This window comes from Carcharodon carcharias, chromosome 4 (assembly GCF_017639515.1).
Source record: "Carcharodon carcharias isolate sCarCar2 chromosome 4, sCarCar2.pri, whole genome shotgun sequence".
In the NCBI taxonomy this organism is placed as follows: domain Eukaryota; kingdom Metazoa; phylum Chordata; class Chondrichthyes; order Lamniformes; family Lamnidae; genus Carcharodon; species Carcharodon carcharias.
The window spans coordinates 203,693,009-203,705,508 of record NC_054470.1 but is presented as its reverse complement, the minus strand read 5'-3'; the positions used below and the strand labels follow the sequence as shown (position 1 = coordinate 203,705,508).

The 12,500-nt window shown below is 54.0% G+C and overlaps 1 protein-coding gene across 1 annotated transcript in view; it reads right to left on the bottom strand.

Annotated features, from left to right (window-relative positions):
* Positions 1–12,500, bottom strand: part of LOC121276842 (receptor-type tyrosine-protein phosphatase kappa-like) — a 62,486-nt gene that overhangs the window by 552 nt on the left and 49,434 nt on the right. The window lies entirely within an intron of this gene.

Here is a 12,500-nt window from a genome sequence, read left to right as displayed (position 1 = left end):
TGAGGCCCATGGGTCAAGGAAGGCCTCAAGTGTAGCAGAGCTTTCACTGATGCAGCATTATAACATGTTCCAGGAGGCTTCGCAGCAACCATCATGAAAACATTATTGAACAACAAGCTGCTTCAGGAGAAATCAGTCAAACGTTTTCAGGAGCGTCTAAAGAGGACTGAGTCGGAGAGGGTAAGGTAGATAATTACAGAGGTTAGAGACCTGACATGTGAAGGCAAAGGGGCCAATGATGGAGCGATTAAAGTGGAGAAAGCACAAACAGCCGGAATAGAGAGGTGCAGATCTCAGGGTCCCAAGCTTGAGAAGATTAAGAGATTAAGAGGGTTGGGGCATTATTGCTCACCCATCCTCACTCACTCTCTTTATCTAGTCCTCCTACTCCCTCTGTCTGGTCCTCACATTGACTCACTCATTGGTCCTCACACACTCTCTCTCTCTCTCTCTCTCTGGTCCTCACACACTCTCTCTCTCTCTCTGGTCCTCACACACTCTCTCTCTCTCTGGTCCTCACACTCTCTCTCTGGTCCTCACACTCTCCCTCTCTCTCTCTGGTCCTCACACACTCTCTCTCTCTGGTCCTCACACTCTCTGGTCCTCGCACACACTCTCTCTCTCTGGTCCTCACACACTCTCTCTCTCAGCTCCTCACTCTCTCTCTCTCAGCTCCTCACTCACTCTCTCTTTCTGCTCAATTTCTCTCTCTCTCTGCTCCTCACTCTCTCTCTCTCAGCTCCTCACACTCTCTCTCTCTCAGCTCCTCACTCTCTCTCTCTGCTCCTCACTCTCTCTCTCTCTGATCCTCGCACTGTCTCTCTCTCTCTGCCCCTCACTCTCTCTCTCTGCTCATCACTCTCCCTCTCTCCGCTACTCACTCTCACTCTGCTCCTCACTCTCTCTCTCTCTGCTCCTCACTCTCCCTCTCTCTGCTCCTCACTCTCCCTCTCTCTGCTCCTCACTCTCTCTCTCTCTGCTCCTCATTCTCTCTCTCTCTCTGCTCCTCACTCTCTCTCTCTCTCTGCTCCTCACTCTAACTCTGATCCTAACTCTCTCTCTGATCCTCACTCTCACTCTCTCTCTCTCTGCTCCTCACTCTCCTTCTCTCTGCTCCTCACTTTCTCTCTCTCTCTGCTTCTCACTCTCGCTCTCTCTCTGAGCTCCTCACTCTCTCTCTCTCTCTGCTCCTCACACTCTCTCTCTCTGCTCCTCAATCTCTCCCTCTCTTTCTGCTACTCACTCTCCCTCTGCTACTCACTCTCCCTCCCTCTGCTCCTCACTCACTCTCTCTCTCTCTGCTCCTCTCTCTCTCTCTCTCTCTCTGCTCCTCTCTCTCTCTCTCTCCGCTCCTCTCTCTCTCTGCTCCTCACTCTCTATCTCTGCTCCTCAATCTCTCTCTCTCTCTCTCTCTCTGCTCCTCACTCTCTCTCTCTCTCTCTCTCTGCTCCTCACTCTCTCTCTCTCTCTCTCTCTCTGCTCCTCACTCTCTCTCTCTCTCTCTCTGCTCCTCTCTCTCTCTCTCTGCTCCTCACTCTCTCTCTCTCCCTCTCTCTCTCTCTCTCTCCCTCTCTCTGCTCCTCACTCTCTCTCTCTGCTCCTCACTCTCTCTCTCTCTCTCTCTGCTCCTCTCTCTCTCACTCTCTCTCTCTGCTCCTCACTCTCTCTCTCTCTCTCTCTCTCTCTGCTCCTCACTCTCTCTCTCTCTCTCTCTCTGCTCCTCACTCACTCACTCCCTCTCTCTGCTCCTCACTCACTCTCTCTGCTCCTCACTCACTCTCTCTCTCTCTCTGCTCCTCTCTCTCTCACTCTCTCTCTCTGCTCCTCACTCTCTCTCTCTCTCTCTCTCTCTGCTCCTCACTCACTCACTCCCTCTCTCTGCTCCTCACTCACTCTCTCTGCTCCTCACTCACTCTCTCTCTCTCTCTGCTCCTCTCTTTCTCTCTCTCTCTCTCTCTCTGCTCCTCACTCTCTCTCTCTCTCTCTCTCTCTGCTCCTCACTCACTCACTCCCTCTCTCTGCTCCTCACTCACTCTCCCCCTCTCTCTGCTCCCCACTCACTCTCTCCCTCTCTCTGCTCCTCACTCACTCTCTCACTCTCTCTGCTCCTCACTCACTCTCTCCCTCTCTCTGCTCCTCACTCACTCTCTCCCTCTCTCTGCTCCTCACTCTCTCTCTCTCTCCCTCTCTCTGCTCCTCACTCTCTCTCTCTCTCCCTCTCTCTGCTCCTCACTCTCTCTCTCTCTCCCTCTCTCTGCTCCTCACTCTCTCTCTCTGCTCCTCACTCTCTCTCTCTGCTCCTCACTCACTCTCTCTGCTCCTCACTCACTCTCTCTCTCTCTCTGCTCCTCTCTCTCTCTCTCTCTCTCTGCTCCTCACTCTCTCTCTCTCTCTCTCTGCTCCTCACTCTCTCTCTCTCTCTGCTCCTCACTCTCTCTCTCTCTCTGCTCCTCACTCTCTCTCTCTCTCTGCTCCTCACTCTCTCTCTCTCTCTGCTCCTCACTCTCTCTCTCTCTCTGCTCCTCACTCTCTCTCTCTCTCTCTGCTCCTCACTCACTCTCTCTCTCTGCTCCTCACTCACTCTCTCTCTCTGTTCCTCACTCACTCTCTCCCTCTCACTGCTCCTCACTCACTCTCTCTCTCTGCACCTCACTCTCTCTCTCACTCTCTGCTCCTCACTCTCTCTCTCTGCTCCTCACTCACTCTCTCCCTCTCTCTGCTCCTCACTCACTCTCTCCCTCTCTCTGCTCCTCTCTCTCTCTCTGCTCCTCACTCTCTCTCTCTCTCCCTCTCTCTGCTCCTCACTCACTCTCTCTCTCTCTCTGCTCCTCACTCACTCGCTCCCTCTCTCTGCTCCTCACTCACTCTCTGTCTCTCTCTGCTCCTCACTCTCTCTCTCTCTCCCACTCTCTGCTCCTCACTCACTCTCTGTCTCTCTCTGCTCCTCACTCACTCTCTCCCTCTCTCTGCTCCTCACTCTCTCTCTCTCTCCCTCTGTCTGCTCCTCACTCTCTCTCTCCCTCACTCTGCTCCTCACTCACTCTCTCCCTCTCTCTGCTCCTCACTCTCTCTCTCCCTCACTCTGCTCCTCACTCACTATCTCCCTCTCTCTGCTCCTCACTCTCTCTGCTCCTCACTCACTCTCTCTCTCTCTGCTCCTCACTATCTCCCTCCCTCTCTCTGCTCCTCACTCTCTCTCTCTCTCTCTCTGCTCCTCACTCTCTCCCTCTCTCTGCTCCTCACTCTCTCTCTCCCTCTCTCTGCTCCTCACTCACTCTCTCCCTCTCTCTGCTCCTCACTCTCTCTCTCCCTCTCTCTGCTCCTCACTCACTCTCCCCCTCTCTCTGCTCCTCACTCTCTCTGCTCCTCACTCACTCTGCTCCTCACTCTCTCTCTCTCTCTGCTCCTCACTCTCTCTCTCTCTGCTCCTCACTCTCTCTGCTCCTCACTCTCTCTCTCTCTGCTCCTCACTCTCTCTCTCTCTGCTCCTCACTCTCTCTCTCTCTCTCTGCTCCTCACTCTCTCTCTCTCTCTCTCTGCTCCTCACTCTCTCTCTCTCTCTCTGCTCCTCACTCTCTCTCTCTGCTCCTCACTCACTCTCTCTCTCTCTCTGCTCCTCACTCTCTCTCTCTCTCTCTCTGCTCCTCACTCACTCTCTCTCTCTCTGCTCCTCACTCTCTCTCTCTCTGCTCCTCACTCTCTCTCTCTCTCTCTGCTCCTCACTCTCTCTCTCTCTCTCTGCTCCTCACTCTCTCCCTCTCTCTGCTCCTCACTCTCTCTCTCTCTGCTCCACTCTCTCTCTCTCTTTGCTCCTCACTCTCTCTCTCTGCTCCTCACTCTCTCTCTGCTCCTCTCTCTCTCTCTCTCTCTGCTCCTCACTCTCTCTCTCTGCTCCTCTCTCTCTCTCTGCTCCTCACTCTCTCTCTCTCTGCTCCTCACTCTCTCTCTCTCTCTGCTCCTCACTCTCTCTCTCTCTCTGTTCCTCACTCTCTCTCTCTCTCTGTTCCTCACTCTCTCTCTCTCTGCTCCTCTCTCTCTCTCTGCTCCTCTCTCTCTCTCTGCTCCTCTCTCTCTCTCTCTCTGCTCCTCACTCTCTCTCTCTGCTCCTCACTCACTCTCTCTCTCTGCTCCTCACTCTCTCTCTCCCTCTGCTCCTCACTCTCTCTCTCTCTGCTCCACTCTCTCTCTCTCTCTGCTCCTCACTCTCTCTCTCCCTCTGCTCCTCACTCTCTCTCTCTCTGCTCCTCACTCTCTCTCTCTCTGCTCCTCACTCTCTCTCTCTGTCTCTCTGCTCCTCTCTCTCTGCTCCTCTCTCTCTCTCTGCTCCTCTCTCTCTCTCTGCTCCTCTCTCTCTCTCTCTGCTCCTCTCTCTCTCTCTCTCTCTGCTCCTCTCTCTCTCTCTCTCTGCTCCTCTCTCTCTCTCTCTGCTCCTCTCTCTCTCTCTGCTCCTCACTATCTCTCTCTCTGCTCCTCACACTCTCTATCTCTCTCTGCCCCTCACTCTCTCTCTCTCTGCTCCTCACACTCTCTCTCTCTCTCTCTCTGCTCCTCTCTCTCTCTCTCTCTCTCTGCTCCTCTCTCTCTCTCTCTGCTCCTCTCTGTCTCTCTCTCTGCTCCTCACTCTCTCTCACTCTCTGCTCCTCACTCTCTCTCTCTCTCTCTGCTCCTCACTCACTCTATCTCTGCTCCTCACTCTCTCTCACTCTCTGCTCCTCACTCTCTCTCTCTCTCTGCTCCTCACTCTCTCTCTCTCTGCTCCTCTCTCTCTCTCTCTCTCTGCTCCTCACTCACTCTCTCTCTGCTCCTCACACTTTCTCTCTCTCTGCTCCTCACTCTCTCTCTCTCTCTCTGCTCCTCACTCTCTCTCTCTCTCTCTGCTCCTCACTCTCTCTCTCTCTCTCTCTGCTCCTCACTCTCTCTCTCTCTCTCTCTGCTCCTCACTCTCTCTCTCTCTGCTCCTCACTCTCTCTCTCTCTGCTCCTCACTCTCTCTCTCTCTGCTCCTCTCTCTCTCTCTGCTCCTCACTCTCTCTCTCTCTCTGCTCCTCACTCTCTCTCTCTCTCTGTTCCTCACTCTCTCCCTCTCTGCTCCTCTCTCTCTCTCTGCTCCTCACTCACTCTCTCTGCTCCTCACTCTCTCTCTCTGTCTCTCTGCTCCTCACTCTCTCTCTCTGCTCCTCTCTCTCTCTCTCTGCTCCTCTCTCTCTCTCTCTGCTCCTCTCTCTCTCTCTCTGCTCCTCTCTCTCTCTCTCTGCTCCTCTCTCTCTCTCTGCTCCTCTCTCTCTCTCTGCTCCTCTCTCTCTCTCTGCTCCTCTCTCTCTCTCTCTGCTCCTCACTCTCTCTCTCTCTGCTCCTCTCTCTCTCTCTCTCTGCTCCTCACTCTCTCTCTCTCTGCTCCTCTCTCTCTCTCTCTCTGCTCCTCTCTCTCTCTCTCTGCTCCTCTCTCTCTCTCTCTCTCTCTCTGCTCCTCTCTCTCTCTCTGCTCCTCTCTCTCTCTCTCTGCTCCTCTCTCTCTCTCTCTGCTCCTCTCTCTCTCTCTGCTCCTCACTCTCTCTCTCTCTGCTCCTCTCTCTCTCTCTCTCTGCTCCTCTCTCTCTCTCTCTCTGCTCCTCTCTCTCTCTCTCTCTGCTCCTCTCTCTCTCTCTCTGCTCCTCTCTCTCTCTCTGCTCCTCACTATCTCTCTCTCTGCTCCTCACACTCTCTATCTCTCTCTGCTCCTCACTCTCTCTCTCTCTCTCTGCTCCTCACTCTCTCTCTCTCTGCTCCTCTCTCTCTCTCTCTCTGCTCCTCTCTCTCTCTCTCTGCTCCTCTCTCTCTCTCTGCTCCTCACTCTCTCTCTCTCTGCTCCTCACACTCTCTATCTCTCTCTGCTCCTCACTCTCTCTCTCTCTCTCTGCTCCTCACTCTCTCTCTCTCTCTCTCTCTGCTCCTCTCTCTCTCTCTCTCTCTCTGCTCCTCACTCTCTCTCTCTCTGCTCCTCTCTCTCTCTCTCTCTGCTCCTCTCTCTCTCTGCTCCTCACTCTCTCTCTCTCTCTGCCCCTCACTCTCTCTCTCTCTCTGCTCCTCTCTCTCTCTCTCTCTGCTCCTCACTCTCTCTCTCTCTCTGCTCCTCACTCTCTCTCTCTCTGCTCCTCACTCTCTCTCTCTCTCTGCTCCTCACTCTCTCTCTCTCTCTCTCTGCTCCTCACTCTCTCTCTCTCTCTGCTCCTCACTCTCTCTCTCTCTCTCTGCTCCTCACTCTCTCTCTCTCTGCTCCTCACTCTATCTCTCTCTGCTCCTCACTCTCTCTCTCTCTCTGCTCCTCACTCTCTCTCTCTCTCTGCTCCTCACTCTCTCTCTCTCTCTGCTCCTCACTCTCTCTCTCTCTCTCTGCTCCTCACTCTCTCTCTCTCTCTCTCTGCTCCTCACTCTCTCTCTCTCTCTCCCTCTCTCTGCTCCTCACTCTCTCTCTCTCTGCTCCTCACTCTCTCTCTCTGTCTGCTCCTCACTCTCTCTCTCTGCCTGCTCCTCACTCTCTCTCTCTGTCTGCTCCTCACTCTCTCTCTCTCTCTCTCTGCTCCTCCCTCTCTCTCTCCCTCTATCTGCTCTTCACTCTCTCTCTCTGCTCCTCACTCTCTCTCTCTCTGCTCCTCACTCTCTCTCTCTCTGCTGCTCACTCTCTCTCTCTCTCTGCTCCTCACTCTCTCTCTCTCTCTGCTCCTCTCTCTCCCTCTCTCTGCTCCTCACTCTCTCTCTCTCTGCTCCTCACTCTCTCTCTCTCTGCTCCTCACTCTCTCTCTCTCTCTTTGCTCCTCACTCTCTCTCTCTCTCTCTGCTCCTCACTCTCTCTCTCTCTCTCTGCTCCTCAATCTCTCTCACTCTCTCTCTCTGCTCCTCACTCTCTCTCTCTCTCTCTCTGTGCTCCTCACTCTCTCTCTCTCTCCCTCTCTCTGCTCCTCACTCTCTCACTCTCTCTCCCTTTCTCTGCTCCTCACTCTCTCTCTCTCCCTCTCTCTGTTCCTCACTCTCTGTCTCTCTCTCTCTCCCTCTCTCTGCTCCTCACTCTCTCTCTCTCTGCTCCTCACTCTGTCTCTCTCTGCTCCTCACTCTCTCCCTCTCTGCTCCTCACACTCTCTCTCTCTCTATCTCTCTGCTCCTCACTCTCTCTCTCTCTCCCTCTCTCTGCTCATCACTCTCTCTCTCTCTCCCTCTCTCTGCTCCTCACTCTCTCTCTCTCTCTGCTCCTCTCTCTCTCTCTCTCTCTGCTCCTCTCTCTCTCGCTCTCTCCCTCTCTCTGCTCCTCACTCTCTCTCTCTCTCTCTCTCTGCTCCTCACTCTCTCTCTCTCTGCTCCTCACTCTCTCTCTCTCTGCTCCTCACTCTCTCTCTCTCTCCCTCTCTCTGCTCCTCACTCTCTCTCTCTCTCTCTCTCCCTCTCTCTGCTCCTCACTCTCTCTCTCTCTCTCTCTCTCTGCTCCTCAATCTCTCTCTCTCTCCCTCTCTCTGCTCCTCACTCTCTCTCTCTCTCTGCTCCTCACTCTCTCTCTCTCTCTCTGCTCCTCACTCTCTCTCTCTCTCTCTCTCTGCTCCTCACTCTCTCTCTCTCTCCCTCTCTGTGCTCTTCACTCTCTCTCTCTCTCTCTCTGCTCCTCACTCTCTCTCTCTCTCTGCTCCTCACTCTCTCTCTCTCTCTCTTTGCTCCTCACTCTCTCGCTCTCTCTGCTCCTCACTCTCTCTCTGTCTCTGCTCCTCAGTCTCTCTCTCTCTCTCTCTGCTCCTCACTCTCTCTCTCTCTCTCTTTGCTCCTCACTCTCTCTCTCTCTTTGCTCCTCACTCTCTCTCTCTCTGCTCCTCACTCTCTCTCTCTCTGCTCCTCACTCTCTCTCTCTCTGCTCCTCACTCTCTCTCTCTGCTCCTCACTCTCTCTCTCTCTCTCTCTCTGCTCCTCACTCTCTCTCTCTCTCCCTCTCTCTGCTCCTCACTCTCTCTCTCTCTGCTCCTCTCTCTCTCTCTCTCTCTGCTCCTCTCTCTCTCGCTCTCTCCCTCTCTCTGCTCCTCACTCTCTCTCTCTCTCTCTCTCTGCTCCTCACTCTCTCTCTCTCTCTCTGCTCCTCAGTCTCTCTCTCTCTCCCTCTCTCTGCTCCTCACACTCTCTCTCTCTCTCTCTCCCTCTCTCTGCTCCTCACTCTCTCTCTCTCTCTCTCTCTGCTCCTCAATCTCTCTCTCTGCTCCTCACTCTCTCTCTCTCTCTGCTCCTCACTCTCTCTCTCTCTGTCTCTGCTCCTCACTCTCTCTCTCTCTCCCTCTCTCTGCTCTTCACTCTCTCTCTCTCTCTCTCTCTGCTCCTCACTCTCTCTCTCTCTGCTCCTCACTCTCTCTCTCTCTGCTCCTCACTCTCTCTCTCTCTTTGCTCCTCACTCTCTCTCTCTCTCTGCTCCTCACTCACTCTCTCTCTCCCTCTCTCTGCTCCTCACTCTCTCTCTCTCTCTCTCTCTGCTCCTCACTCTCTCTCTCTCTCTCTGCTCCTCAGTCTCTCTCTCTCTCCCTCTCTCTGCTCCTCACTCTCTCTCTCTCTCTCTCCCTCTCTCTGCTCCTCACTCTCTCTCTCTCTCTCTCTCTGCTCCTCAATCTCTCTCTCTGCTCCTCACTCTCTCTCTCTCTCTGCTCCTCACTCTCTCTCTCTCTGTCTCTGCTCCTCACTCTCTCTCTCTCTCCCTCTCTCTGCTCTTCACTCTCTCTCTCTCTCTCTCTCTCTGCTCCTCACTCTCTCTCTCTCTGCTCCTCACTCTCTCTCACTCTGCTCCTCACTCTCTCTCTCTCTTTGCTCCTCACTCTCTCGCTCTCTCTGCTCCTCACTCTCTCTCTCTCTCTGCTCCTCACTCTCTCTCTCTCTCTCTCTGCTCCTCAGTCTCTCTCTCTCTCTCTCTGCTCCTCACTCTCTCTCTCTCTCTGCTCCTCACTCTCTCTCTCTCTCTGCTCCTCACTCTCTCTCTCTCTCTCTTTGCTCCTCACTCTCTCTCTCTCTTTGCTCCTCACTCTCTCTCTCTCTTTGCTCCTCAATCTCTCTCCCTCTCTCTGCTCCTCACTCTCTCTCTCTCTGCTCCTCTCTCTCTCTCTCTCTCTGCTCCTCACTCTCTCTCTCTCTCTGCTCCTCACTCTCTCTCTCCCTCTGCTCCTCACTCTCTCTCTCTGCTCCTCACTCACTCTCTCTCTCTCTCTCTGCTCCTCAATCTCTCTCTCTCTCCCTCTCTCTGCTCCTCACTCTCTCTCTCTGCTCCTCACTCTCTCTCTCTCTCTGCTCCTCACTCTCTCTCTCTCTGTCTCTGCTCCTCACTCTCTCTCTCTCTCCCTCTCTCTGCTCTTCACTCTCTCTCTCTCTCTCTCTCTCTCTGCTCCTCACTCTCTCTATCTCTGCTCCTCACTCTCTCTCTCTCTCTCTTTGCTCCTCACTCTCTCGCTCTCTCTGCTCCTCACTCTCTCTCTCTCTCTGCTCCTCACTCTCTCTCTCTCTCTCTCTCTGCTCCTCACTCTCTCTCTCTCTCTCTCTTTGCTCCTCACTCTCTCTCTCTCTTTGCTCCTCACTCTCTCTCTCTCTCCCTCTCTCTCTCTCTCTCTCTGCTCCTCACTCTCTCTCTCTCTCTGCTCCTCTCTCTCTCTCTCTCTCTCTGCTCCTCTCTCTCTCTCTCTCTCTGCTCCTCACTCTCTCTCTCTCTCTGTTCATCACTCTCTCTCTCTCTGCTCCTCTCTCTCTCTGCTCCTCACTCTCTCTCTGCTCCTCACTCACTCTCTCTCTCTGCTCCTCACTCTCTCTCTCCCTCTGCTCCTCACTCTCTCTCTCTCTGCTCCACTCTCTCTCTCTCTCTGCTCCTCACTCTCTCTCTCCCTCTGCTCCTCACTCTCTCTCTCTCTGCTCCTCACTCTCTCTGTCTCTCTGCTCCTCTCTCTCTCTCTGCTCCTCTCTCTCTCTCTGCTCCTCTCTCTCTCTCTCTGCTCCTCTCTCTCTCTCTCACTGCTCCTCTCTCTCTCTCTCTGCTCCTCTCTCTCTCTCTGCTCCTCACTATCTCTCTCTCTGCTCCTCACACTCTCTATCTCTCTCTGCCCCTCACTCTCTCTCTCCCTCTGTGCTCCTCACTCTCTCTCTCTATCTGCTCCTCTCTCTCTCTCTGCTCCTCTCTCTCTCTCTCTGCTCCTCTCTCTCTCTCTCTCTGCTCCTCTCTCTCTCTCTGCTCCTCACTATCTCTCTCTCTGCTCCTCACACTCTCTATCTCTCTCTGCCCCTCACTCTCTCTCTCTCTCTCTGCTCCTCACTCTCTCTCTCTCTGCTCCTCTCTCTCTCTCTCTCTGCTCCTCTCTCTCTCTCTCTGCTCCTCTCTCTCTCTCTGCTCCTCACTATCTCTCTCTCTGCTCCTCACACTCTCTATCTCTCTCTGCCCCTCACTCTCTCTCTCTCTCTCTGCTCCTCACTCTCTCTCTCTCTCTCTGCTCCTCTCTCTCTCTCTCTCTCTCTGCTCCTCACTCTCTCTCAATCTGCTCCTCTCTCTCTCTCTCTCTGCTCCTCTCTCTCTCTGCTCCTCACTCTCTCTCTCTCTCTGCCCCTCACTCTCTCTCTCTCTCTGCTCCTCTCTCTCTCTCTCTCTCTGCTCCTCACTCTCTCTCTCTCTCTGCTCCTCACTCTCTCCTCTCTCTGCTCCTCACTCTCTCTCTCTCTGCTCCTCACTCTCTCTCTCTCTCTCTGCTCCTCACTCTCTCTCTCTCTCTCTGCTCCTCACTCTCTCTCTCTCTCTGCTCCTCACTCTCTCTCTCTCTCTGCTCCTCACTCTCTCTCTCTCTCTGCTCCTCACTCTGTCTCTCTCTGCTCCTCACTCTCTCTCTCTCTGCTCCTCACTCTCTCTCTCTCTCTGCTCCTCACTCTCTCTCTCTCTCTGCTCCTCACACTCTCTCTCTCTGCTCCTCACTCTCTCTCTCTCTGCTCCTCACTCTCTCTCTCTCTCTCTGCTCCTCACTCTCTCTCTCTCTCTCTCTCTGCTCCTCACTCTCTCTCTCTCTCTGCTCCTCACTCTCTCTCTCTCTCTGCTCCTCACTCTCTCTCTCTCTCTCTCTGCTCCTCACTCTCTCTCTCTCTCTCCCTCTCTCTGCTCCTCACTCTCTCTCTCTCTGCTCCTCACTCTCTCTCTCTGTCTGCTCCTCACTCTCTCTCTCTGCCTGCTCCTCACTCTCTCTCTCTGTCTGCTCCTCACTCTCTCTCTCTCTCTCTCTGCTCCTCCCTCTCTCTCTCCCTCTATCTGCTCTTCACTCTCTCTCTCTCTCTGCTCCTCACTCTCTCTCTCTCTCTCTGCTCCTCACTCTCTCTCTCTCTCTCTCTGCTCCTCACTCTCTCTCTCTCTCTCCCTCTCTGTGCTCTTCACTCTCTCTCTCTCTCTCTCTGCTCCTCACTCTCTCTCTCTCTCTGCCTCTCTCTCTCTCTGCTCCTCACTCTCTCTCTCTCTCTCTTTGCTCCTCACTCTCTCGCTCTCTCTGCTCCTCACTCTCTCTCTGTCTCTGCTCCTCAGTCTCTCTCTCTCTCTCTCTGCTCCTCACTCTCTCTCTCTCTCTCTTTGCTCCTCACTCTCTCTCTCTCTCTGCTCCTCACTCTCTCTCTCTCTGCTCCTCACTCTCTCTCTCTCTGCTCCTCACTCTCTCTCTCTGCTCCTCACTCTCTCTCTCTCTATCTCTCTGCTCCTCACTCTCTCTCTCTCTCCCTCTCTCTGCTCCTCACTCTCTCTCTCTCTGCTCCTCTCTCTCTCTCTCTCTGCTCCTCTCTCTCTCGCTCTCTCCCTCTCTCTGCTCCTCACTCTCTCTCTCTCTCTCTCTGCTCCTCACTCTCTCTCTCTCTCTCTGCTCCTCAGTCTCTCTCTCTCTCCCTCTCTCTGCTCCTCACTCTCTCTCTCTCTCTCTCTCCCTCTCTCTGCTCCTCACTCTCTCTCTCTCTCTCTCTCTGCTCCTCAATCTCTCTCTCTGCTCCTCACTCTCTCTCTCTCTCTGCTCCTCACTCTCTCTCTCTCTGTCTCTGCTCCTCACTCTCTCTCTCTCTCCCTCTCTCTGCTCTTCACTCTCTCTCTCTCTCTCTCTCTCTCTGCTCCTCACTCTCTCTCTCTCTGCTCCTCACTCTCTCTCTCTCTGCTCCTCACTCTCTCTCTCTTTGCTCCTCACTCTCTCTCTCTCTGCTCCTCACTCTCTCTCTCTCTGCTCCTCACTCTCTCTCTCTCTCTGCTCCTCACTCTCTCTCTCTCTCTATCTCTGCTCCTCAGTCTCTCTCTCTCTCTCTCTGCTCCTCACTCTCTCTCTCTCTCTGCTCCTCACTCTCTCTCTCTCTGCTCCTCACTCTCTCTCTCTCTCTCTTTGCTCCTCACTCTCTCTCTCTCTTTGCTCCTCACTCTCTCTCTCTCTTTGCTCCTCAATCTCTCTCCCTCTCTCTGCTCCTCACTCTCTCTCTCTCTCTGCTCCTCTCTCTCTCTCTCTCTCTGCTCCTCACTCTCTCTCTCTC